Below are 26108 nucleotides of genomic sequence, written 5' to 3'. Positions count from 1 at the left end.
CCTTGGGGGAAATGCTCTTCTTCCCCAAGGGACTGATGTTGCATCTTTTAGATGGGTTTAGAAAGTGTCTTTTATTTCAGATTTAAAAGTAGTCCCCAAGAATTTAAAAAGGAAAACAGAAATCAACAGGACTGCTTTAAAAATGCCATTGCGTATTAAAGTGCTATATGGTCCCAATACAGTTGAAAATGTTCTAGGGGAGGCCTGATAATGTGCATAAGAGAAGCCTGAGATAGAAGAGAAGGTCTTGGAAGACTCAATAGAAACGTCCAAAATACAGGATCCAAGGGCATAAAGATAAAAAAAAATAGCATTCTGAGAGGACTTATCAAGTACCAAGGCCTGTATTAGATATTGTCATGGTTGGGGACAGGTGTCAACTTGGCCAAGTTGTGGTACCTGTTCATCTGATTGGGCAAGCACTGGCCTGTCTGTTGCAATGAGGACATTTCATAGGATTAGGTCATAATCACGTCAGCTACATCCACAGCTGATTACATTTGTAATCAGCCAAAGGGGAGTGTCTTCTGCAATTAGTGATGCTAAATGCAATCATGGGAAGCCTTTTAAGGAGGACTCAGAGGAGACGGGTTCCATTCCTGCTTTGGCTGGTGAGCCTCTCCTGTGGAGTTCATCCAGGCCATCCATCAGAGTCATTGGCTTCACAGCCTGCCCTGTGGATTTTGGACTCTGCTTCCTACGGTCACGTGAGACACTTTCATAAATTTTATATTTGCAAGTGTTCCCTGTTGATTCTGTTTCTCTAGAGAACCCTAACTAATACATCTTGGTACCAGGAGTGGTTCTTAAGGAACAGAATCTTAAAAATGGGTTTTTATGGATGTTTTTCTACTCTGACTGGACTCAGAGACACTAAGGACTCTGGTTCCCGTAATCAGAATGACACTCCCAATCCATGGAGTGAGTTGGCAAAGGAGATAGTCAAAATATCATCATTCAATTCTCCTAATGCTTCGCTTGTACGAAGCCAGACTCTTGGGGATAATGTTTTTGACACCTTTACAGAGTTTTTGTAGAAATAAGAGTTATAGAGATGTTGGTTGGTTGTTGTTAGATACACTGTCTACATTAAAGGGTGAAAGGGATGGGTTTAAGGCTTCAAACAAGAAGCTTAAGCGCCATCTGAAAAATGTAGACGTTTCTATGAGTATCCTGAAGGAAAATGTTATTTCCTGTAGCCATAGACTTGAGATCTCTGACAATCAGACTCAGAATCTTATTGTTAGAGTAGCAACTTCACAATGTAAACTGAAATCTCAGTCTTGCATGGTGTCTGCCGTTAAAGTGAGGGCATTGATTGGAAAGGAGTGGGACTCTGAAAAATGGGATGGTGACATATGGATTGATAATGATGTTGGGGGTGAGGTTGAAACCCTAGACCATACTAAGCCTTCTCTAGATAACCCTGTAATAGTCTGCCCTGAGGACATAGCTGCCCCACCTCCAGCCTGCCTTGAGAATTAGCCACCCAACCTCCTCCTGAAGGGATTAGCCCTAGAGTGATTAATCCTGTTTCACCAGATGAAACCGCACATGAAGGCCCTGAAGCAAATGGCTTGGAAGATATTTCTAATTCTTTTCATGACCCACCCCCACCACCCCTCATTTCTTCTAGACCTATAACTAGACTAAAGTCCCAAGAGTCCCCTAAAGGTGAGGTACAAAGTATCACACATGAGGATGTGCATTATACTCCAAAAGAACTGTGTGAGTTTTCCAATTTATATAGACAGAAATCAGGGGAATATGTGTGGCAATGGATTTTAAGAGTGTGGGATAATGGTGGGAGGAATATAAGGCTGGATCAGGCTGAATTTATTGATATGGGCCCACTAAGCAGAGATTCTGCATTCAATTTTATAGCTCGAGCAGTTAGAAAAGCTGTTAACAGCTTGTTTGGGTGGTTGGTTGAAACATGGATCAAAAGGTGGCCAACATTACTGAGGTTGAAATGCCAGAACTGCCCTGGTATAAGGTAGATGAGGGAATCCAGAGGCTTAGAGAGATTGGAATGTTAGAGTGGATTTATCATGCAAAGCCTGCTCTTACAACCCAGGAATGTCCAGAGGATGCACCTTTTACCAGAACAGTGAGAAATAAGTTTGTGAGACTAGCACCATCATCCCTCAAGATCTCTGTGGTTGCACATCTCTGTAGGTCAGATATTACTGTAGGAATTGCTGTCACTGAGCTGGAATCCTTAAACACAATGGGGATGACAGGATCCTGAGTTGGCAGAAGCCAGGTGGCAGCAATTAATCACCAAAGACAGGGTAGACACGGCTGTTATAATAGACAACAAACTCAAAGGAGGCATCAAAATTATATGACATGCAGAGATTTGAGACATTGGCTAGTAAATCATGGGGTGCCTAGAAATACAATAGAAGGACAGTCTACTAAATTCTTGTTGGAGCTGTATAAACAAAAGAGTTCTAGGTCAAGTGAACAGAAGTCTAACCTGAATTACAATAACACAGAGTCATGGCCTCTTAATCAATTTCCAGACTTGAGACAGTTTACAGACCCTGAGCCCCTTGAATGAAGGGGAGGCCAGGTCCCTATGGGGGAGAAACCTGTTACACTGCCACAAAGTTATACTGTTAACCTTCCTCTAAGTCTTCCCCAAGGAGACCGACAGCCTTTTACCAGGGTAACTGTGCATTGGGGAAAAGGAAACAATCAGATATTTCGGGGATTATTAGACACTGGTTCAGAAGTGACATTAATTCCAGGGGACCCAAAACGTCACTCTGGACCACCAGTCAGAGTGGGGGCTTATGGAGGCCAGATGATCAACGGAGTTTTAGCTCAGGTCCTTCTCACGGTGGGTCCAGTGGGCCCCCGGACCCATCCTGTAGTTATTTCCCCAGTTCTGGAATGTATAATTGGCATAGACATACTGAGCAACTGGCAGAATCCCCACATTGGTTCTCTAACTCGTGCAGTGAGGGCTATTATGGTGGGAAAGGCCAAGTGGAAGCCACTAGAACTGCCCCTACAAAGCAAAATAGTAAATCAGAAGCAATACCATATTCCTGGAGGGGTTGTAGAGATTACTGCCACTTTCAAGGGCTTGAAAGATGCAGGGGTGGTAATTCCCACCACATCCCCATTCAACTCTTCTATTTGGCCTGTGCAGAAAACAGATGGGTCTTGGAGAATGACAGTGGATTATCCTAAACTCAACCAGGTGATAACTCCAATTGCAGCTGCTGTTCCAGATGTAGTATCATTGCTTGAGCAAATCAATACATCCCCTGGTACCTGGTATGCAGCTATTGATCTGGCAAATGCTTTTTTCTCAATAGCTATTAGTAAGGACCACCAGAAACACTTTGCTTTCAGCTGGCAAGGTCAGCAATATACTTTCACTGTCCTACCTCAGGGGTATATCAACTCTCCAGCCCTATGTCAGAATCTTGTTCGCAGAGACCTTGATCATTTCTGCCTCCCACAAGACATCACACTGGTCCATTATATTGATGATATCATGTTGATTGGACCTAGTGAGCAAGAAGTAGCAACTACCCTAGATTTACTGGTAAGGCATTTGCGTGTCAGAGGATGGGAGATAAATCCAACAAAAATACAGGGGCCTTCCACCTCAGTAAAATTTCTAGGTGTCCAGTGGTGTGGGGCATGTGGAGATATCCCTTCTAAGGTGAAGGATAAATTGCTGCATCTGGCCCCTCCCACAACCAAAAAAGAGGCACAATGCCTAGTTTGTCTTTTTGGATTTTGGCGACAACATATTCCTCATTTGGGTGTGCTACTCCGGCCCATTTATTGAGTGACCAGAAAAGCTGCTAATTTTGAGTGGGGACCTGAACAATAGGAGGCTCTGCAACAGGTCTAGACTGCTGTGCAAGCTGCTCTGCTACTTGGGCCATATGATCCAGCAGATCCAATGGTTCTGGATGTGTCAATGGCAAATAGAGATGCTGTCTGGAGCCTTTGGCAGGCCCCTGTAGGAGAATCACAATACAAACCCTTAAGGTTTTGGAGCAAAGCCTTACCATCTGCTGCAGATAACTGCTCTCCTTTTGAGAAACAGCTTTTGGCCTGCTACTGGGCCTTAGTAGAGACTGAACGCTTAACCATGGGCCACCAAGTTATCATGAGACCTGAGTTGCCTATCATGGGTTGGGTGTTGTCTGACCCACCAAGCCATAAAGTTGAGTGTGCACAGAAGCACTTTATTGTAAAATGGAAATGTTATATACGAGATAGAGCCAGAGCAGGTACTGAAGGCACAAGTAAGTTACATGAAGAAGTGGCACTAATGCCCATGGTTTCCACTCCTGATGCCACATTACCTTCTCTTTCCCAGACCAGAGCTATGGCCTCTTGGGGAGTTACTTACAGTGAATTGACTGAGGAAGAGAAACCTTGGGCCTGGTTTACAGATGGTTCAGCACGATATGCAGGTACCACCTGAAAGTGGACAGCTGCAGCATTACAACCCCTTTCTGGGGTGTCCTTGAAGGACAGTGGTGAGGGGAAATCCTCCCAGTGGGCAGAACTTCGAGCAGTGCACCTGGTTGTTCATTTTGCTTGGAAGGAAAACTGGCCAGAGGTGCATTTGTATACTGACTCATGGGCTGTTAGTAATGGTTTGGCTGGATGATCAGGGACTTGGAAAGACCATAATTGGAAAATTGGTGACAAAGAGGTCTGGAGAAGAAGTATGAGGATAGACTTTTCTGAGTGGGCTAAAAACATGAAGATATTTGTGTCCCATGAGAGTACACACCACAGTGTGACTTCAGCAGAGGAAGATTTTAATAATCAAGTGGATAAGATGACCTGTTCTGTGGATACCACTCAGCCTCTTTCCCCAGCAACTCCTGTTATTGCCCAATGGGCTCATGAACAAAGTGGTCATGGTGGTAGGGACAGAGGTTATGCATGGGCTCAGCAACATGGACTTCCACTCACCAAGGCTGACCTGGCTACAGCCACTGCTGAGTGCCCAATCTGCCAGCAGCAGAGACCCACACTCAGCCCCCGATATGGCACCATTCCCCGAGGTGACCAGCCAGCTACATGGTGGCAGGTTGATTACATTGGACCACTCCCTTCATGGAAGGGGCAGCAATTTGTTCTAACTGGAATAGACACACACTCTGGATATGGGTTTGCTTTCCTTGCACACAATGCTTCTGCCAAAACTACCATCCATGGGCTTACAGAATGCCTTATCCATCATCATGGTATTCCACATAGCATTGCTTTGGATCAAGGAACACACTTCACAACAAATGAAGTGTGGGAATGGGCACAAGCTCATGGAATTCTCTGGTCTTACCATGTTCCCCATCATCCAGAAGCAGCTGGATTGATATAACTGTGGATTGGCCTTTTGAAAACTCAATGATGGTGACAACTAGGTGGCAAAAACTTGAAAGGCTGGGGTAATGTCCTCCAGGAAGCTGTGTATGCTCTGAATCAGCATCCACTCTATGGTGCTGTTTCTCCCATAGCCAGGATCCATGGGTCCAGGAACCAAGGGGTGGAAATGGGTGTGGTGCCACTCACTATTACCCCTAGTGATCCACTAGGAAAATTTTTGCTTCCTCTCCCTGCTACCCTGAGTTCTGCTGGTCTACAGGTTTTAGTTCCAAAACGGGGTGTGCTTCCTCCAGGAGAAAGAACAGTGATACTACTGAACTGGAAGTTAAGATTGCCACCTGGTCACTTTGGGCTACTTATGCCACTGGATCACCAAGCCAAAAAGGGTCTTACATTATTGTCTGGGGTAATTGACCCTGACTATCAGAAGGAAGTAGGACTGCAACTACATAATGGAGGTAAAGAAGAGTTTTCTTAGAATATAGGAGATCCCCTAGGGTGCCTATTAATACTACCATGCCCTGTGATTAAAATCAATGGAAAACTGCAACAACACAATCCAGGCAGGACTACTAATGGCTCTGAAACTTCAGGAATGAAGGTTTGGGTCACCTCACCAGGCAAAGAACCATGGTCAGCTGAAGTGCTTGCTGAGGGGAAAGGGAACATGGAACGGGTAGTGGAAGAAGGTAGTGATAAATATGAACTTCGACCACGTGATCAGTTACAGAAATGAGGACTGTAATGTTGTTTTGTTCATGTTATACTATTTAAGTTGTAAGATATCAAGTTTAAGAATGAATGTTGCCCAAGGATTTGCACCCTATTCTGGAGAGATTTAATGTGTTTACAGTTATATGCAGGACAGTTGAGTATTTAAAAGAAAAAAATGTGTGCTTATTTGCTTTCATTTGAAAATTAAGTATGGTTTAAGGTGATATATTTATATGTGCCAAGTTGACAAGGGGTGGACTGTCATGGTTAGGGACAGGTGTCAACTTGGCCAACTTGTGGTACCTGTTCCTCTGATTGGACAACCGCTGGCCTGTCTGTTGCAATGAGGACATTTCATAGAATTAGGTCATGATCACGTCAGCTGCATCCACAGCTGATTCCATTTGTAATCAGCCAAAGGGGAGTGGCTTCTACAATTAGTGATGCTAAATCTAATCATGGGAAGCCTTTTAAGGAGGACTCAGAGGAAACAGGTTCCATTCCTGCTTTGGTTGATGAGCTTCTCCTGTGGAGTTCATCCAGACCATCCATCAGAGTCATTGGCTTCACAGCCTGCCCTGTGGATTTTGGACTCTGCATTCCTGCGGTCACATGAGACACTTTTATAAATTTTATATTTGCAAGTGTTCCCTGTTGATTCTGTTTCTCTAGAGAGCCCTAACTAATACATAGCACAATGTTGAATAATAGTGGTGACAGTGGGTATCCTTGTCTCATTCCTGATCTTAGGGGGAACGCTTTTGGTCTCTTTCCATTGAGTTTGATGTTGGCTGATTTTTCATATATTCCCTTTATCATATTGAAGTCCTTACCTTTGATTCCTATCTTTTGGAGTGTTTTTTTTTTATCAGAAAACAATGTTGAATTTTGTTGAGTGCTTTTTCAGCATCAATCAATATGATCTTGTAATTTTTCCCTTTCGATTTGTTAACGTGTTGTATTACATTAGTTGATATTCTTGTGTTGAACCATCCTTACATTTCTGGTATAAACACTACTTGATTGTAGATTATAATTCTCTTAATGTGTTCGATTCAATTTGCCAATATTTTGTTGAGAATTTTTGCATCTATATTCATTAGGGAGATTGGCCTGTAGTTTTCCTTTCTTATAGCATCTTTACATGGTTTTGATATTAAAATGATGTTACCAAAAAAAAAAAGAAAAAGAAAAAGAAAAAAATGATATTACCTTCATAAAATTAGTTAGGTAGAGTTCCTTTTTCCTCAGTTTTTTTTTTTAAAGTTTGAGTAGAACTGTTGTTAGTTCTTTTTGGAATGTTTGATAAAATTCCCCTGTGAAGTCATCTGACCCTGGGCTTTTCTTTGTAGAAAGAATTTGGGTGTCTGATTGAATCTATTTACTTGTGATTGGTTTGTTGAGATCTTCTATTTCTTCCTGAATCAGTGTAGCTTGTTTGTGTGTTTACAGGAATTTGTGCATTTCAGCTAAGTTGTCTAGTTTGTTGGCATATAGTTGTTCATAGTATCCTCTTAAGATTTCTTTCATTTTTTCAGGGTCTGTGGTAAAGCACCCCTTCTCATTTCTACTTTTGTTTATTTGCATCCTCTTCTTTTTTTATCTTCCTTGCTAGTGCCCCATCAATTTTATTGATTTTCTCAAAGAAACAGCTTTTGGTTTTATTGATTCCTTCTATTCTTCTCTTGTTCTCCCATTAATTTAACTCTGCTTTAATCCTTGTTATTTCTCTTCTTCAATTTGTTTTGGAGCTAGTTTGCTGTTGTTTCTCAATTTCATCCAGGTGACCACTTAAGTCCTTGATTTTTGCTCTTTCCTATTTTGTAATATAGACATTTAGGGGAATAAATCTCCCTCTCTGCACAGCCTTTGCTGCATCCCATAAGTTCTGATAAGTTTAATTCACATTTTCATTCATCTCCAGACAGTTACTGATTTCTCTAGCAATTTCTTCTTTAACTCACCGGTTGTCTAAGAGTGTGTTATTTAATCTCCAAATATTTGTGAATGTTCTCATTCCTTGGTGGTTATTGTGATCCAGTTTAATTCCATTGTGATCAAAGAAAGTGCTTTGAATAATTCCAAATTTTTTTAAGTTACAAAGACCTGTTTTGTGCCCTAGCATATGATCTATCCTAGAGAATGTTTCATGAGCACTAGAGAAGAATATAGATCCTTGAGGTTTGGGGTGTAATGACCTATATATGTCTGTTAGGTCTAATTCATTTATCAAGTTGTTTAACTCCTCTGTTTCCTTGTTGATCTTCTAGTTTGGTTGTTCTATCTATAGAGGAGAGTGGTGTATTGAAGTCTCTTACTACTACTATTATTGCTGAAACATCTCTTGCTCCCTTCAGTTTTGCCAATGTTTGTCTCATGAACTTTGGAGCTCCTTGATTGGGAGCATAAGCATGTATGATTTTTATTTCTTCTTGGTGAATTGTCCCTTTAATTAATATACAGTGTCATTCTTTGTTGCTTATGATGTCTTTACATTTATAGTTTATTTTGTTTGATATTAGTATAACTGCTGCTTTCTTTTGATTACTACTTGCATGGAAAATCTTTTTCCATCCTTTCACCTTCAATGTGTTTGTGTCCTTGTGTCTAAGATGAGTCTCTTGTAAGCAGCATATAGCTGGATAATATTTCTTAATCCATTCTGCCATTCTGTTTCTTTTAATTGGTAAATTAATCCATTAACATTCAAAGTTATTACCCAAAATGTATTTCTTGAATCCACCATCTTTTTTATTTTATTTGTCATATCTATATATTCTTTTCCCTCTGTTGCTTTTTAACTTTTAAATTACCCTTACTGCTACTCTTCCATTCTGTGCTCTCCAGACCTCCCTCTCCTGTCTTTTTTTTTTTTCACCTGGTGGAACACCCTTTAGTATTTCTTGCAGGGCTGATCTCTTGTTGAAAAATTCTTTCAGAATTTATTTGTCAATGCGAAATTTAATCTCTCCCTCAGTTTTGAAGGACAATTTTGGCTGGGTACAGAATTCTTGGCTGGAAGTCTTTCTCTTTCAGGATCTTAAATATGTCATACCACTGCCTTCTCACCTCCATAGTACCAGTTGAGTAGTCTGAACTCAGTTTTATGTGGTTTCATTTGTATGTTATAGATCATTTTCTCTTGCTGCTTTCAGAATTTCCTGCTTCTCTTCAACATTTGACAGACTGATTAGTCTTGTGGAAGACCTATTTGGATTTATTCTGTTTGGAGCTTGTGGGCTTCTTTGACTTGGTTATTTATGTCCTTTATAAGGTTTGGGAAGTTTTTCCCTATTATATCCTCAACTACCCTTCCTAACACTTTACTCCTCTCTTCTCCTTCTGGGACAGCAATGATTATTATATTTGTGTGGTTTGTTTTGCTCATCTTTTCCCTGAAATCCAATTCATATTTTCCCATCTTTTTTGTCATTTGCTGTTTTGAATGTTCAAAACCAGTTATCGTGTCCTGTTGTTCACTTATTCTTTCTTCTGTCTCTTCAAATCTGCTGTTGTGTGTCTCTAGTATGTTTTTTATTTAGTCAACAGAACCTTTAATCTCTGTGATATCTGCCATTTTTCTATTTATTCTTTCAAATTCCTCTTTATGCCTTTTTACCATCTTCTTGATTTCCTTTATGTCATTAGCCATTCCAATAATTTTTTTAGTAGAGTTGTATGAACATCTTTGATTAGTTGTTCCAAAATCTGTGTCTCCTCTTACTATTTTAATTTCATCCTTGGGCTGGGCTATATCTGTCTGCATTGTGATATGCATTGAGTTCTTTTGTTTTCATCACATGCAAATATCTTGATTGATTTACTTTGGAAGTTCATTTCTTTCAGTAGTCTAAAGCCTTGTGTTTGCAGGATGGCTGTGTAGCAGGATGCAAGACACATGGCTGGGCACAACAGTGTGGTGATGCATGGCAGTGTAGATATAGAAGTAAGATTAGGATGCTACACTGTTGCCTGTGAATATGGGTGCCCAGTGACCAGGGAAGAGGTAGCTGTATGGTTGCATGGATCTGATGTGCACAACCCTGGTGTGCTCTGATCTAGAGCATGGGGCCCTCTGTGCACATGTGCACAGCTATGGCAATGGGTTGGCATTATGCCTGCATGGGCTGGGGGCAGATGTGACCTGGTTGCACAGGACAGTGCTTTCCTAGACCTGGGGGACATGACTGGGTCTAGGAGTGCCATAAACTGATGTGCAGTGCTCAGGGGGTTGGGGTGGGGCTGTGAGATTGTATGGGCTGTGGGCAGGTTTTTCCTAGGTATGGAACTAAGTGCTCACAGCCTTTATGTGCTGGTGACAGCCTTCAGGGAGTGGGATGGGGGGAAGTAGGGCTCGGTAGTGGTACAAGAAAGGTGGGTTGGACTGCACTTGGGGTGGGTGTCTGGGCTAGGTATGTGTGCTGGGGGTTGGTGGTGCATGGGTGCTTGGAGAGTGGGGAAGGAGTGTGTGTGTTAGGGTTTAGGTGCTTATGGTGTGGGGTGAGTCAAGAGTCACAGGGCTGCACTGCTGACTGTAGCATATTTAAGGTACACTCCTTGGCTTACTTCCTAGTCTCCATCTCCCTGTCCATGTACTCCTGTGGACTCTGGGATTCTGCATTAGTCTCCAGTTCTCTGCTTCTTGGTTCCTCAGGTTTTGCAACCATGGCCACCCTATGTGATGCAGAAGATACTCCCACATCAGTTGTACTCTGGAATTGCAGCCTAAATCACTCTCCAGTCCTTTCTTTAACTTTTCCTTGGAGCAGGGCTGAACTCGATCTACCTTATTCCACCATCTTCCTGGAACTGCAAATATTCCTTTTACTTTAACTGAGCCTAATTCTTTGCCTGATTTGTGTATAGCATAGCATAGCATAGCAGAGAATAGAATGGTGCATTATAGTAGAAAAGGAGAAAGAAATGGAACACTGTTAAAAGAGACAGAACAGTTGGTGCGTGTCTATAAATGGAAACAGAATTTCCTGTTTGTGGGAAAACTAATTTCTTTTCATTTCATACTTAAGAGCTTGTGACACTGAGGAATGTATCAGTGTGTGAGGTCAGGTGTTAGAGGGCCAATAGGTGATAAAGAAACTGAGGCACAGAGAAGTGAAGTGACTTGCCTGAGATGACATCATTAAAGGTGTTTTTGAGTTTAAATCCAGCCTCTTGACTGCCAATTCTCTGTTCATTCCAGAATTTGATTTCTCTTTCCCCAACACCATTTTTATAGGTATTAAAATAAATATATCTTTCATTCATGGACAGAAACCTAACTTGGTATTTGATCCAGTTTATCATAAAATTGATCTGTGTATTATTTTCCATTAAAGTTTTTTGAAAAGGGCAGTTTCTGACCTCCTGCTCCTGCCAGCTGTATGTCTGTTGATGTATTATGGAACAACATTTCATTGATTGGAGAATAGGCCAGAATGGTAAAGAGCCCTCAAGGAAAGTATGACAGGAATAATCCATTCTTTTAAAAGAACAAATACCAGTATTTGTTGCTCATTGGCATTTTATGTTTTATGTTTATTTAGCAAAGGTGAGAGGAAAGAGAGAAGGACAAAAATATGAAAGGTCATTTTAAAACATTAATGCATAATTTTGCAATAGCTACATTCAGCATGTAGATACTTTTTTTTTAGAATGTAGATACTTTTAAAATCACAGTAAAGTTCAAAGTTATTGCCCTCAAGGAGCTCAGCATCTGGGAGGAGGAGAAATTGATTCCAAAACCAATATTTACTTAAATCAGAATTTCTTTTACAAATATCCCTGTCTCATTTCTATCTAAACTCTGTTGCATTTATTACATCATGGAGCTTCCCAGTTCCATTTTTGAGCAGTTTTATTTATTAAGCAACATTCTACTGATGAGAAAATGGATCTTATCTTCCATTTATATTTATAGCCTTGAAATATATGAATGCAGCAGCCATATACTCTCATACACTTCTCTTTCCCAAATTATCTCTTTTAGTTCCTCATTTTTTCTCAAGTGACATGATTTCTTTATCATCTCCCAGTTTGTTCACCTTTCTCAAAATACAGCTGTAATACATCAAGAGTTTTCATCAAACATATAACTTAGAACTAAAAACAACATTTCTGACCTGTTCTGATGCATTAAAGGAGGCTAGTCACCTCCACTGTTTTAAATACTCTTTTTCTGTTGATGCAGCCTTACAAAGTAATAACTTTTACTTATGTATGTATTTATTAATTCATTTACTTTTGCATGCCGCTTCTCATTGCTACTTTATATGAGCTCAGAGTCATTTCAATGTTCAATCTTTTCCCCCACATACACTGCTAAAGAAACCATGATTTGTGCAATACATTATTTAAACAAATGTACAGATTTTACATTTATCTTAACTGCATTTCATAATCTTGATTCCAAAAGTGTTAAATTCTTTATATAATGCAAGAAAATAGTGAAACTGAAGTAATACAGACTTAGGTTCCCTACATTGTTGATGGTAGTTTGTAAAAGTCCATGAGGAATAAGGGAGGAAGGAAATTATATGGTTGCTGTGCAGTGATATTCATTACTGAAGTCTAGTAGTGGACATTCCTTAGAAGTGAATGGCTGATGCCCTCTTGTTAGTGTTTCAGTATTAAGGTGACAATTATTTTTCATCTCTGCTTCCACTATTCCTGCAGCTCCTCATTAACTTTCTCTCTATTCTCATGTTTAGTCTCATTCAGATGAGAATCAGATTGGTTCATGCAACCATCAAACATAGAGAACCTCTTTTCATTCACAATTTGATCCAGGTTGACTCATAGATTGCTGCACAAATTTTCAATTGTTGCTTTTGTTTCAGATGTCATATCAGGTCCAATCAACTGTGGCTAAGTGTTGCAAGTCTAAGGGGTGCAGAGTATTGCAACATTATTACACAGGGAAATGCCCTGGAAAAGGATCTGTGGGCCTATCAGCTTTTAAGAAATTGATAATTTGTTATCTCATACGCAACTCATCACACAGAAAACCTGAAATCTTTTTGAATTTTAATTGTTCTCTATTCTTCTTTTCAGTCATCCTGAAAAACCCTTTTATAAAAAAAATATTTCAGTCAAGAATCATTTGCTGGTAAGAATTAGAAACACAATCAAGCCAGTTTTAAGCTGGCTTAATCAAAAGGGAAAACTTATTGGAAGGCTGTAGGGTTATCTCACCAAACCAGTGATGTGCAGTGAATCTGGATGTCACTAGAAACATTCCAAAGCTGGAAAGTTATAGGAAACCATATCCTCCACCCCCTTCACTACATAGTCTCAGATATGATTTTCTCTTTGTAACTTTTTCTTATTTTTATGTCTCTGTCTTTGGACTGGCTCCAATTGCACATTCACTGTAATAACAGACACAAAAATAATGTATTTAGCACTCTTCTAAATTCAGCAACTGAAGCAAAATCCATCTGCTTCAAGTTTCTCTGATTTATCTAGCCCACTCTTTGGACTGTTTTCCCCTGAATCAGGTCCAATCATCTGTGATGAGGTCATGTATTACAAACACAACTAGCAGGAGCCATCCCTGGGGGGGAAAGTAGTTATCAGAGAGGTGGAAAAGAAGCTATACAAAAATCCCAAGATACATCAAATACATAATGTACTTTTTAGTTTAGTGTGTTTTCCTTAACAAGGCATTTCACCATAGCAGTTACAAATGCCAAGTAAGCACATGAAAAAATGATCAACATCATTTGTGATTAGTAAAGTGTGAACTGTACACACAAATTTATTCCTATTAGAATGGGTTAAAAAAAAAACAACTTTTACCAAGTAAGAAACAGTTTAAAAGTTTCTGATAAAGTTAAGCACACATTTACCATATGGCCCAGCAGTACCACTCTTTGATATTTACTCAATAAGGACATGAAGATATATGTCCTCACAAAAACCTATACATGAATATATATAGTAGCTTTATTCATAACCACAAAAACCTGGAAATAACCTGTAATATGCATTAACTAATGACTGGATGAACAATTGTAGTCCATCTATAAAATGCTATACTGGGCAGGCCATGGTGGCTCAGCAGGCAGAGTTCTTGCCTGCCATGCTGGAGACCCAGGTTCGAATTCCAGTGCCTGTCTATGCAAAAAATAAATAAACAAAATGTTGCACTGCTCAGCAATGAAAAGAAAGAACTTACTGAAATAAAATCTTACATAGAATGACCTCTAAAGCATTATGCTAAAAGGAAGAATCCAGACTCAAAAGACTGCATAGTATATGATTCCATTTTTATGGGATTCTCAAAAAAGCAAAACTGTGGGATGGAGAGGAAATAAGTGATTGCCAGGGGATTGGGATGGGGAAGGTAACTGACTGCAAATATGCATAAGAGAATTTGTTTTCATCTTCCTTACTTCTTTGCTTCATTATTTCTTTTCTTACAAGGAATTTTATTCATTACTTATTTTAACTTTTTATTTTGGAATAATTTCAACTTGCAGTACAGTTAAAAAAATAATACAAACTCTGTACAGCAAACTCCAATATACCCTGCTCCCTCCCAAATATCTAGATTCACCAATTTTAATATTTTGCCACCTTTGCCATATCATTTTACCTATCTCTATATACATCTCTCTCTCTTTGTTGTCTGTCTGTCTGTCTATCTAATCTTCTGAACATCTGAAACAAAGTTGCACACATCATACTCCTTGAACACATAATACTTCCATGTGCAATTCCCAAAGGCAAGGGTATTCTCTTATGTAGTAACTTTAAGTGCAGTTATCAAGTTCAAGAAATTTAGCATTGATATAAAGTCTGGATTATATATTCTAATTATTTCTTATGTCCTAATAATGTTCCTTTGAGTCTTTTATATTCTTTGATCCTATCCAGTGTCATGTATTGCATTTAATTGTAATTATTTCTTTAGTTTCTCTCTCTTTCTTCCATTTTTAATTTGGAAACATATACAAGATAAAACATACAAGATAAATCTTCCAATCCCAACTGCTCCCAAGTATACCAACTTCCAAGTATACCATTTGATGGTATTAATTACATTAACAGTGTGGCAGTGCTCTCACCATTATAGATTATTAGAAATTTCCCTTCACCCAAACAGGATCCATATACTCATTTTGCTTTAACTCCTCATAGCCCATGCCACCCACCTCTGGTAATCTGTACTCTACTTTCTGTCTCTGTGAGACTCTATGAGTTTGCATATTCTCTGCTATTTAGTTTCTCACCTACAGAAATAAGTTCCATAAAAGCAAGCCTGCAAAATCCAGGGCTTGGCCAATTTTCTTGGGAGTCCTTAATGGCTGGGAGGGTACCCATTGTTTCTCAGATGGGGAAGTTTAATAGTTCCATATATATTTCCTCCCTTCAGATCCTCAAGGGTCTCTGCCAATACTTTTTAATTATCAGTCTGAAATGTATCCTGGCACTACACCAAGCCATAGAGAATTACAAGTTCTTGTTCCCATTTTGGACTCCAGGAGTCTGGACTGTCTAAATGAGCTATCCAGAGAGGCTGATTCAGACTGTGAGTTACAGAAAATTTCTAGATAAAATAAAACTCTCTGCCTTTGATTTCATACAGCAGCTGAAGGTCTAAAGTACATACAGAATCATCTTTTACCCTGCATTCTAATTTACCTTAGACCCAGCCAGATTGGTTTAGTTTTAAATTCTAATTGAGGCCTGATCTCTTTCTCAGTTACTTTAACTGGTATTATGTATAGCTATGATAACTTTCAGGTCTGCAGTACTCCATTTCTGGGATCCAGGTGTCATAGAACTACTCAAAGTTGCAGGATAATACCAGCTGATACACATATAGCTCAGTGTCTTCAAAACTGAGAAATATATCCACAACTTCAGACCAAATGTGGCTTCTAGAAGGGCCTGCGATCCAGACTCTCATTTTTTTATAAGTATTTTCTGAGAAAGACCTTAACATATTTATTTGTTTCTGGTCAATTCTGCACAGCCCATTGTCCCTAAGGTTTATTCAGTTTGTCATGTGCCACTTGACATCCTTCCTTTTTGTAGCCACACCAAATTCCATCATATAAATGTATCACCATTTGCCAAAGTGCTTCTCAGTCATTTTATCCTTCAGCTCCCTCCATCTATTGGTCAACACGGATAATGTCCAAAATAAACAAACAACGTCTTATAGTATCTTTGGTTGTACAATCAGCAACACGCTTAATTTTAGACAATTTTTATTGGTCCATAATGATAAAGAATCAGCAAACAATGTCACCAACTGTGAATCAAAACTACCCCTTATCACTTGTCCCTCCCCAGCCAATTAGTTGCCTTTGGTAGGGCTGTTGTTCTATTGATGTCTTCCTGTTAACTATTGATCATAACATACAGTTTTAGTTTTCCCTGTATATCCCTCTACTGCTGACTCTTCGTCCACTATCAAGCCATTGAAATAATTCATGTAAGAATTTACTTATAATCATAAATTTAATCATTGGGATACATGGTACTATCATCCCCCCTTTCAGTCATATTCACCTTCAATATGGCAATGTTATTTATAAACCCACTAATTAATTATCATTACTTCTACCTGTTACCTTGCATTTATATTCAGCCTCTTTAGGTAGCCTTTCCTCCATCTCTAGCTTTTGTGTATCTCTAGGTCTGCTATAATCTACAGTGTAACCTCTGAGATTACCTTTACCAGGGTCATAATAAAACTTCTGAGATTACTTTTACCACAGTTATAATAAATAAATCATACAGTATTTGTCCTTATGTGACTGACATTTCACTAAGCATTATGTTCTCAAGATTCATTCACTTTGTCATATGTTTTGGTACATCATTACATATTACTACTGCATAATATTCCATTGTATGTAGATACCACATTTTGTTTACCCACTTGTCTGTTTATGGGCACTTGGATTATTTCCATCCCTTGGCAATTGTGAATAGTGCTACTATGAACATCGATGTGCAAATGTCTGTTTGCTTCACTGCTCTCAGCTCTTCTGGGTATATACTGGGTATTAGTATTGCCAGGTCATAGGGCAACTCAATGTTTAGTTTTTTGAGGAATCACCAACTTTTCTTCCACAGTGGCCGCACATTATACATTCCCACCAACAGTCAATAAGCGTTCCTGTTTTTTTGCATCCTCTCCAACATTTGTAGTTGTCTGTTTAATAGCAACCATTCTTATAGGTGTGAAGTGATATCTCATCATCTTAATTTGCATTTCCCTTATAGCTAGTGAAAATGAGTATCTCTTTATGTGCTTTTTAATTATTTGTATTTGTCCTTCAGAGAAGTGCTTGCTTGTATCCTCTGACCATTTTATAATTGCATTGTTTCTTCTTTTGTTGTGGAGCTGTGTAATTTCTTTACATACACAGGATACCAAGCCTTTATGTAGTTTCCAAATATTTTCTCCCATTGAGTTGGCTGCCTCTTCACATTTTTAACAAAGTCCTTTGACACATAAAAGCACTTAATCTTGAGGAGTGCCCATGTGTTATTTTTTTTCTTTCAGTGCTTGTGCTTTAGGTGCAAAGTTTAAAAATTTCCTTCCTATTCTACATCTTGAAGATGTTTCCCTGCATTTTCTTCTAGAAATTTTATGCTCTTACATTTAGGTTTAATCCATTTGGAATTAATTTTTGAATAGGGTGTAAGGTAGGGGTTCTCTTTCATTCTTTGGTCTATTTATATCTAATTCTCCAATGGCATTTATTGAAAAGACTATTCTCTCACAGATCAGTGGAGTTGGAGGCATTATTGAAGATCAAATGCTCATACATATGGTGGTCTATCGATGCATTCTCAATTATTCTATTCCATTGGTCAATCCTTATATCTTTGAACCAATGCCATGCAGTTTTTGTTTGTTTGTTTGTTTGCATGGGCAGGCACCAGGAAATGATCCTAGGTCTCTGACATGCCAGGCAAGAAGTCTGCCTGCTAAGCCACTATGGCCAGCCCACCATGCTGTTTTTACCACTGTGGTTTTATAGTAAACTTTAAAGTCAGGAAGTGATAGTCCTCCCACTTTGCTCTTCTTTTTTAGGCTATCTTTAGCTATTCAGGTTCTCTTTCCATCCCATATAAATTTGATAACCTAGCTTCCCCAAGTCTTCAAAGTAGGTTGTTGGGATTTTGATTGGTAATACATTGAATCTGTAGATCAGTTTCAGTAGAAGTGATAGCTTAATGACATTCAGCCTTCTATCCCTGAGCGTGGAATGTCTTTCCATCTATTTAGATCATTCTTTATTTCTTTTAGCATTTTTTGATAATTTTCTTTGTATAAATCTTTGACATCCCTGGTTAGACTTAGTCCTAGATACCAGATTGATCTATTTGCTATTTTGAATGGAAATTTATCATTAATAGTCACCTCATATAGGTCATTGTACATATACAGAAGCATTATTGATTTTTGTACATTAATCTTGCATCCTGCCACTTTGCTGAATTTGTTTATTAGCTCAAGTAGCTTTGCCACAGATTTCTCAGGGTTTTCTAAGTATAGGAACATGTCATCTGCAAATAATGAAAGTTTTACTTCTTCCTTTTCTGTCTGGAAGCCTTTTATTTCTTCTTCCTATTTAGTCACTACAGCTGGGATTTTTAATACAATGTTGAATAATGGTGGTGACAATGGGCATCCTTGTCTTACTCCTTATCTTAGGGGGAATGCTTTCAGTTCCTCATAATTAAGAATGGTGCTGGCTATGGGCTCTTCATATATTCCCTTTATGATATGGAGAATATTTCCTTTGATTCTTAACTTTTGAAGTGTTTTTATCAGGAAAGGAGGCTGTATTTTGTCAAATGCTTTTTCAGCATCAGTCAATATGATTATGGGGTTTTTCTCTTTCAATTTGTTAATGTGCTGTATTACATTGATTGACTTTCTTATGTTGAACCACCCTTGCATTTGGGGTATAAATCCAACTTGGTCATGATGTATAATTCTTTCAATGTGTCAGTAGATTCAACTTGCTAGTATTTTGCTAAGAATTTTTGCATCTATGTTCATTAGGTCAGTTGGTCTGTGAATTCCCTTTGTTGTAGCACCTTTAACTGCTTTGGGTATTAGACAGATGTTAGCTTCATAAAAGGAGTTTGGTAACATTCCTTTGCCCTCAATTTTTTGGTAGAGTTTGAGCATATTGGTGTTCTTTGGGAATGTTTGATGATATTCAACTGGGTAGCCATCTGGTCCTAGGATTTTCTTTATGGGAAGATTTTTTGAAGGCTACTTGAATCTCTTTACTTGTAATTGGTTTGTTGAGATCTATTTCTTCTTGAGTCAGTATAGATAATTCATGCGTTTCTAGGAATTTGTCCATTTCATCTAAGTTGTCTACTTTGTTGGCATGTAGTTGTTCATAATATTGTCTTATGAATTTTTTAATTACTTCATGATCAATGGTAGCCACTCCTCTCTCATTTCTGATTTTGTTTATTTGCATCCTCTCTCTTTTTTTTCTTTGTTAGTCTAGCTAGGAGTCCATCAATTTTATTGATTTTCTCAAAAAAGCAACTTTTAGTTTTGTTTATTTTTTCTATTGTTTCATTATTCTTCAGGTTATTTATTTCTGCCTTAATCATTATTCTTTTTCTTGTTTTGCAGTTAGTTTGCTGTTCTTTTTTTTCAATTCTTTAGGTGAGCTGTTAAATCCTCATATTTTACTTGTTCTTGTTGTTGTTCCTTTTTTTTTTTTTTTTTTTTTTTTTTTGCATGAGCAGGAACCAGGAATCAAACCTGGGTCTCCAGCATGGCAGGGGAGAATTCTGCCCCTGAGCTACCATTACACCACCCTGTTCTTCTTTTTTAATATAGGCATTTAATGCAATAAGTTTCTCTCTCAACACTGCCTTTGCTGTATCCTATGAGTTTTGACAAGTTGTATTCTCATTATCATTCTTCTCCAGATATTTACCAATTTCTATAGCAAATTCTACCTTGACCCACTGATCATTTAAGAGTGTGTTGTTTAATCTCCATATATTTGGGAAAGCTGTTTCTTTGGGAATTATTTAATTCCACCTTTATTCCATTGTAACCAGAGAAAATGCTTTGGATAATTTCAAACATTAAATTTATAAAAACTCAGTTTGTGTCCCAGCATACAATTTATCCTCAAGAATGTTTTGTGTGCACTAAAGAAGAATGTGTATTCTTGTGCTTTGGGGTGTTATAACCTATATATGTCTATTAGGTCTAATTCATTTATCCCTTTGCTTAGGTTTTCCTCATTGATCCTCTGTCTAGTTGTTCTATCTATAGTGGAGAGTGATGTATTGAAATCTCCCATGATTTTTGATTCTTGAAGACAGTTGTATAAAGATATAACTTTTAAAATGTGACTGTGTGATTGTGAAAACCTTGTGTCTGGTGCTCCTTTTACCCAAGGTTTGGTTCTATCTATAGTGGAGAGTGGTGTATTGAAGTCTCCCATGATTTCTGATTCTTGAAGACAGTTGTATAAAGATATAGTTTTTACAACATGACTGTGTAATTGTGAAAACCTTGTATCTGGTGCTCCTTTTATAAGTTATGTAGTAACTTTAAGTGCAGTTATCAAGTTCAAGAAATTTAGCATTGATATAAAGTCTGGATTATATATTCTAATTATTTCTTATGTCCTAATAATGTTCCTTTGAGTCTTTTATATTCTTTGATCCTATCCAGTGTCATGTATTGCATTTAATTGTAATTATTTCTTTAGTTTCTCTCTCTTTCTTCCATTTTTAATTTGGAAACATATACAAGATAAAGCATACAAGATAAATCTTCCAAACCCAACTGCTCCCAAGTATACCAACTTCCAAGTATACCATTTGATGGTATTAATTACATTAACAGTGTGGCAGTGCTCTCACCATTATAGATTATTAGAAATTTCCCTTCACCCAAACAGGATCCAAATTCTACCTTGACCCACTGATCATTTAAGAGTGTGTGGGGTATATATTTGCCCAAGGTATGGACAGATGAGTAAAAAATAATATGGATACTATTTTTTATATGGATAAAAAATAAATAAATAGTAGAGGTTATAAGGGGTAAAATAAATTGGGTTGATGGAAATACTAGTGGTCAATGAGAGGGAGGGGTAAGGGATATGATATGTGTGAGTTTTTTTCTTTTTTTTTATTTCTTTTTCTGGAGTGATGCAAATGTTCTAAAAAAGTGATCATGGTGATGAATACACAACTATGTGATGATATTGTGAGCCATGGATTGTGCACCATGTGTGGAACGTATGTGTGTGAAGGTGTATCAATAAAAGTACTTTTTTTCAAAAAGAATCAAAGCTATGGTATTATAGTTCAACAACTTCAGGTATTTCCTTATAGCTATTCTAATATACTAGAAACTGAAAATGAATATCTGTATAATGCATAAGAATGCCTTCAATTTTATTTGAAAATTTTTAGCCACTACAGCTGTATTTTGTTTCATTTCCTTTTACCCTTTTCTTCAAGGAAGCTTTCTCAATCCCACAATACCAGGACCATATTCATCCCTTGGAGTAATGTTCCATGTTGCCAGGGTTACTTGCACCCCTGGGAGTAGAGTGTCATCTAGGAGGGACAGTAATGAGTTTATCTGCAGAGTTTGCTTAAAGTGAGTAAAAGCATCTACCTTGCTCATTTTTTTTTCTTGCTCATTTTTGAAAGAGTTCTTACAGATATAGAATTCTTATTTGGAAATTTTTTCCTTTCATCCCTTTAAATAGGTCTTCTCACTACCTTTTTGCCTCCACTTTCCTATGGGAAATCAGCACTAAACCTTATTGAGGCTCCCTTGGATACAACATGCTGCTTTTATCTTGACACTTTCAGAATTCTGTCTTTATCCATGGTATCTGACAGTTTGATTATAATCAGCACGCTGTGGCTCTATTTGAGTTTATAGTATTTGAAGTTTGGTGTACATCTTGGATATGTATATAAATATCTTTCATTAACATCAGGAAGTTTTCAGCCATTATTTCTCTGAATATGCTTTTTTTCCCTTTCTCCTTTCTTCTTCTTCTTCTGGGATTCCCACAGTGAGTATATTGGTGTGCCTGATCATGTCCCACAAGTTCCTTAGGCGTTGTTCACTTTTCTTTATTCTTTCTTCTTTCTGCTTCTCAAATTGGATGATTTCAAGACTTATACTCAAGTTCACTGATTCTTCTGTCAGCTCCAATCTGCTATTGAACTCCTTTAGGGAATTTTTAATTTCTGTTACTGTTGTCTTCAGCTCTGTTTGGTTCCTTTTCATAATTTCCATCTGTCTATTGATATTCTTTGGATATTCTTTGTGTATTCTTCTATTGTTTTCCTGATTCCATTTACTTCTTTGATAATGTTTTCTCTTAGCTCTTTGAGCATATTTATGACCATTTTTTAAAAGTCCTCTTTTAGGAATGTCCCGGGTATGAACATCCTTAATGATGGTTTCTAATGTTTTAATCTTCTTTTCTTGCCCACTGCTTTCTGCTTCTTTGTATGTTCTGTAGTCTTTTGTTTAAACCTAATTATTTTTATATTTTAATGTATTATTGCTGGAATTTAGACTGTGAGGTGTTTATTCTTTAAGTTTACATCCAGCTACTCACAAGGGATTCTTTTCAGATGTTGTAAATACCTGTATCTTGATTGTGGTAGTGTTTGAGTGTTAACATTTTTCATGATTTATTAAAGTGTATACCTAAGAAGCTAAAATTCACTCTATGTGAATCATAGCTTGATAAACCTGACTTTTAAAAAAATGTTATTTTCCTTGACAAAGAAGACAGAGGTTAAGCTATAATACAGTGGTTGGGTTTTGTGCAGATTAATTGCATATCAGTTAATTTAATGCCATTATGCAAAAGGAATTTAATCAGGCTTCTTGGGTTCATCTGTGATCTCACTGCTGGCCTCTTGACAACCCACTTGGTACACAACCTTAAGAAATCCACTACAAGCAATGTATTTCTTCATTTGACAAACAATTATTGAGCGCATACTAAAAATGACATGAGTACTAGATTATTCACTAAATTGATATTGGATAATTTATGCACCTTATCTCCCTTCCATTTCTTTTAATAGTGACCTTGTATTACCTCTACTTCTATCACTTTTCAACAAACTGCTCTTCCTTCATCCATCTTTTCATCTGTGAATGGGGTTAGAGGGAATCCTTCCTTAAAGTATTAGCAAAGGCAGAATTAATATGAAATTTAAAGGGGGGAATGAATGAAGATTTGTCCTGTACCTCATTTATCTAAAGTATAAGTGCAATTGAAGATTATTTTGTCAAATATGTTTTCATATCTAATGATATTATATTAACTTTTTTTTAAGATGGTCAGGTAGTTTATTGTTAGGAACACATTTGGCAAAGGCAGTGCTTCCAAAGTCTTCACAAGTGCGGGCCATGCCATTTGTCTGAGGGGTCACAATTAAGAATGTATTTGACCACACAACCATCTGGGATGCAGCACTGCTCAGTCACCATGTCTTTGAATTTATCATTATTAAATTTGGTAAAGACCTACTTCTTGGAAATATGGATTTTTTGGTGGACAGAGAATGTGAACTTAGCCCTGTGCAGTACCTCAATCAAATGCTCCTTGTTTTAAAGTTTGGTGTGAAAGGACATCATGACTTGGCCCATGTGAATCTTGGTGACTGTTCCTTGGGGCCTTCCAAAGGCACCCCACATACCTGTTTGGAGTCCAGATAGGTGACAGCATGGGGTCAGACAGGACCATCGACAGGCAAAGGCTCTCTCCAAGGTCTCTTTGGGCAACTCATACAAGCAAGAGGCTGCATACACTACCAAAGAGGTTGCTATCTGCAGCCATTTCACATCCATGTTCACTTTTAATGAAGAATTATATATATATATATTAATTTTTGCTCTCTATGGAATTCAAAATGAATGGCAGTGTACTGAATTCTAAAACCAAGCGCTACAAATATGTTTGATGTTTATAATGTTTGCTTTATTTTCCATACCTTTTAATGAGTGAGATAATGTACAATGAGATGTATTTTTCTTTTAGAATGTTTGCCTCTCTTCTGACTTGCAATTTTGCAATTTAAAATAAATGTAAGCAGTCTCTTACAGCTTATTCCTTCTTTTGGAAAACAAACCTATGCATGCATAAGCTATCTTTAAAATTAATTAAAATTTTATTAGGAGGGTGGGCCATAGTGGCTCAGCAGGCAGAGTACTTGCCTGCATGCCAGAGACCCGAGTTTGATTCCCCAGTGCTTGCCCATGCAAAATAGAAGGTTATTCGGTGAACATTTTTATAGTTTTGAACTAAAATGATATTTGTCTGTTTTCTAGTCCCTGTATTGCCATTTACAATTGTTGAAAATGATGGTATTAAATTTAGTTACATTCAAAGTGTCATTATGGAGAAGGCTTTGTAAATTTTTTTTGGAGGGTTGCATGGTCCAGGAATTAAACTCAGGTCCCCCAAAGGCTTTGTAACATTTTAAGGAAGAAGAAAATGGAGTCACAAATCTTATATATTTCAGAAGTAGCATTCTATTGGCAATAGCCTATTTATTTATTTTCTTTCAATGTATTTTCTCATAGGACAACAAACATGTAGATATTTAGAAATAAACATAATGTGTTATGTTTAAGGATAGAATTTTCTCTTTTTGCATGGGCAGGCACTGGGAATCAAATCCGGGTCTCCAGCATGACAGGCAAGAACTCTGCCTACTGAGCCACCATGGCCCACCCAAGGATAGAGTTGTGACTAAGAAGAAGGTAACTAGTAAAATCATGAATATGAATCTATAATTCAAATAAACAAGTGATTTAATGAACAAGTTATGCTTTCATTAACATTATTTTGAGTAGGTACTGATAAAAAGGCAGTGCATTTTCACAAATTTAGTAGATTTCATGCCTTTTTTATTTTGTAAGAAAGGAACATATTTTAAAAAGAAACTCCTGCCTGTAAAAATGGAATATCAATCCTGATAGCCCTTAGAGAGGCTAACATACTTATACATTTTATAAGTATGTTTTTATGATGGAGATCAATAATATATAAAAATTTAATCAAGACATTGGAAAATGAAAAATAAATCAATGATTAATTTATGAATTTCCTTGTGGTTCCATGCATGTTACTGACATACTTATTTCTTCTGAATAAGACTAACAGTGGCTTGAGAAAACCCCAAAGCAACACTTACTAGCTGAATGTTGAACCCAGAATGGATGCTCAGTACATTCATTTGTTCACTCATTTATTTAAAAGAATTTATTCTCTAAATGCTAGATGTTCAAGATAAAGCACTGAAGAAGAGCAGTACTTCTGTTCAATCCCAGATTTCATGGAGCTTATATTTAACAAATGCACACATTAATTGAACCAGTGTTTTTCACCTTAATTATTACAAAGTGAACACTCACATAACCACCAACCAAATAAAAAATAAAGTAAGCCCCCCTTTTAATCACAACCCTCTCCACTTCCATCCTCAAAGATAGCTACAGGTTGACTTCTATAAAAATCACTACCTTGCCTTTCTTTATATTTTGATCATCAAGTTATGTATCCCTAAATATTATAGTTTGGTTTTGCCTACTTTTGAAATATACATTAATTGAAACATTCATATTTATGATTCTGTGTCTGAGCTTTTTCATTCAATGTTATGTTTGCTGTGTTTGTAGCTGTAGATTATTTTCATTGCTATTTAATATATTGGCTTAATTTTTCTCAATATAAAATTAATTCATGCACATTGCATAACATTTAAAACAACAAAGGAATATAAGAAATAAAAAGGAAAACTCCCAGAAAACTAGGTAGCTATAGTTAATTATCTACTTTTATCCCTCCAGTACTTTTTTAATGCACAAGTAGTGATGTGTAATTTAGATTATTCAATTTTGAATTGCCTACACATGAGGTACAATTTGATGAACTTGATTGGCTTCTTTTTTTTCTAATTTCTATTCATTGACACAAAATTGCTTTTATTAATAAGCACAGATC

At 37.5% G+C, this 26108-nt stretch overlaps 2 pseudogenes; one reads left to right on the top strand and one right to left on the bottom strand.

Annotated features, from left to right (window-relative positions):
* Positions 1-26108, top strand: part of LOC143671830 (developmental pluripotency-associated protein 2-like) — a 66367-nt pseudogene that overhangs the window by 3692 nt on the left and 36567 nt on the right.
* Positions 23858-23967, bottom strand: LOC143672352 (small nucleolar RNA SNORA70; annotated as a pseudogene).

This window comes from Tamandua tetradactyla, chromosome X, assembly GCF_023851605.1.
Source record: "Tamandua tetradactyla isolate mTamTet1 chromosome X, mTamTet1.pri, whole genome shotgun sequence".
Classification (NCBI taxonomy): Eukaryota; Metazoa; Chordata; class Mammalia; order Pilosa; family Myrmecophagidae; genus Tamandua; species Tamandua tetradactyla.
This window is presented reverse-complemented; position numbering and strand designations above follow the sequence as displayed.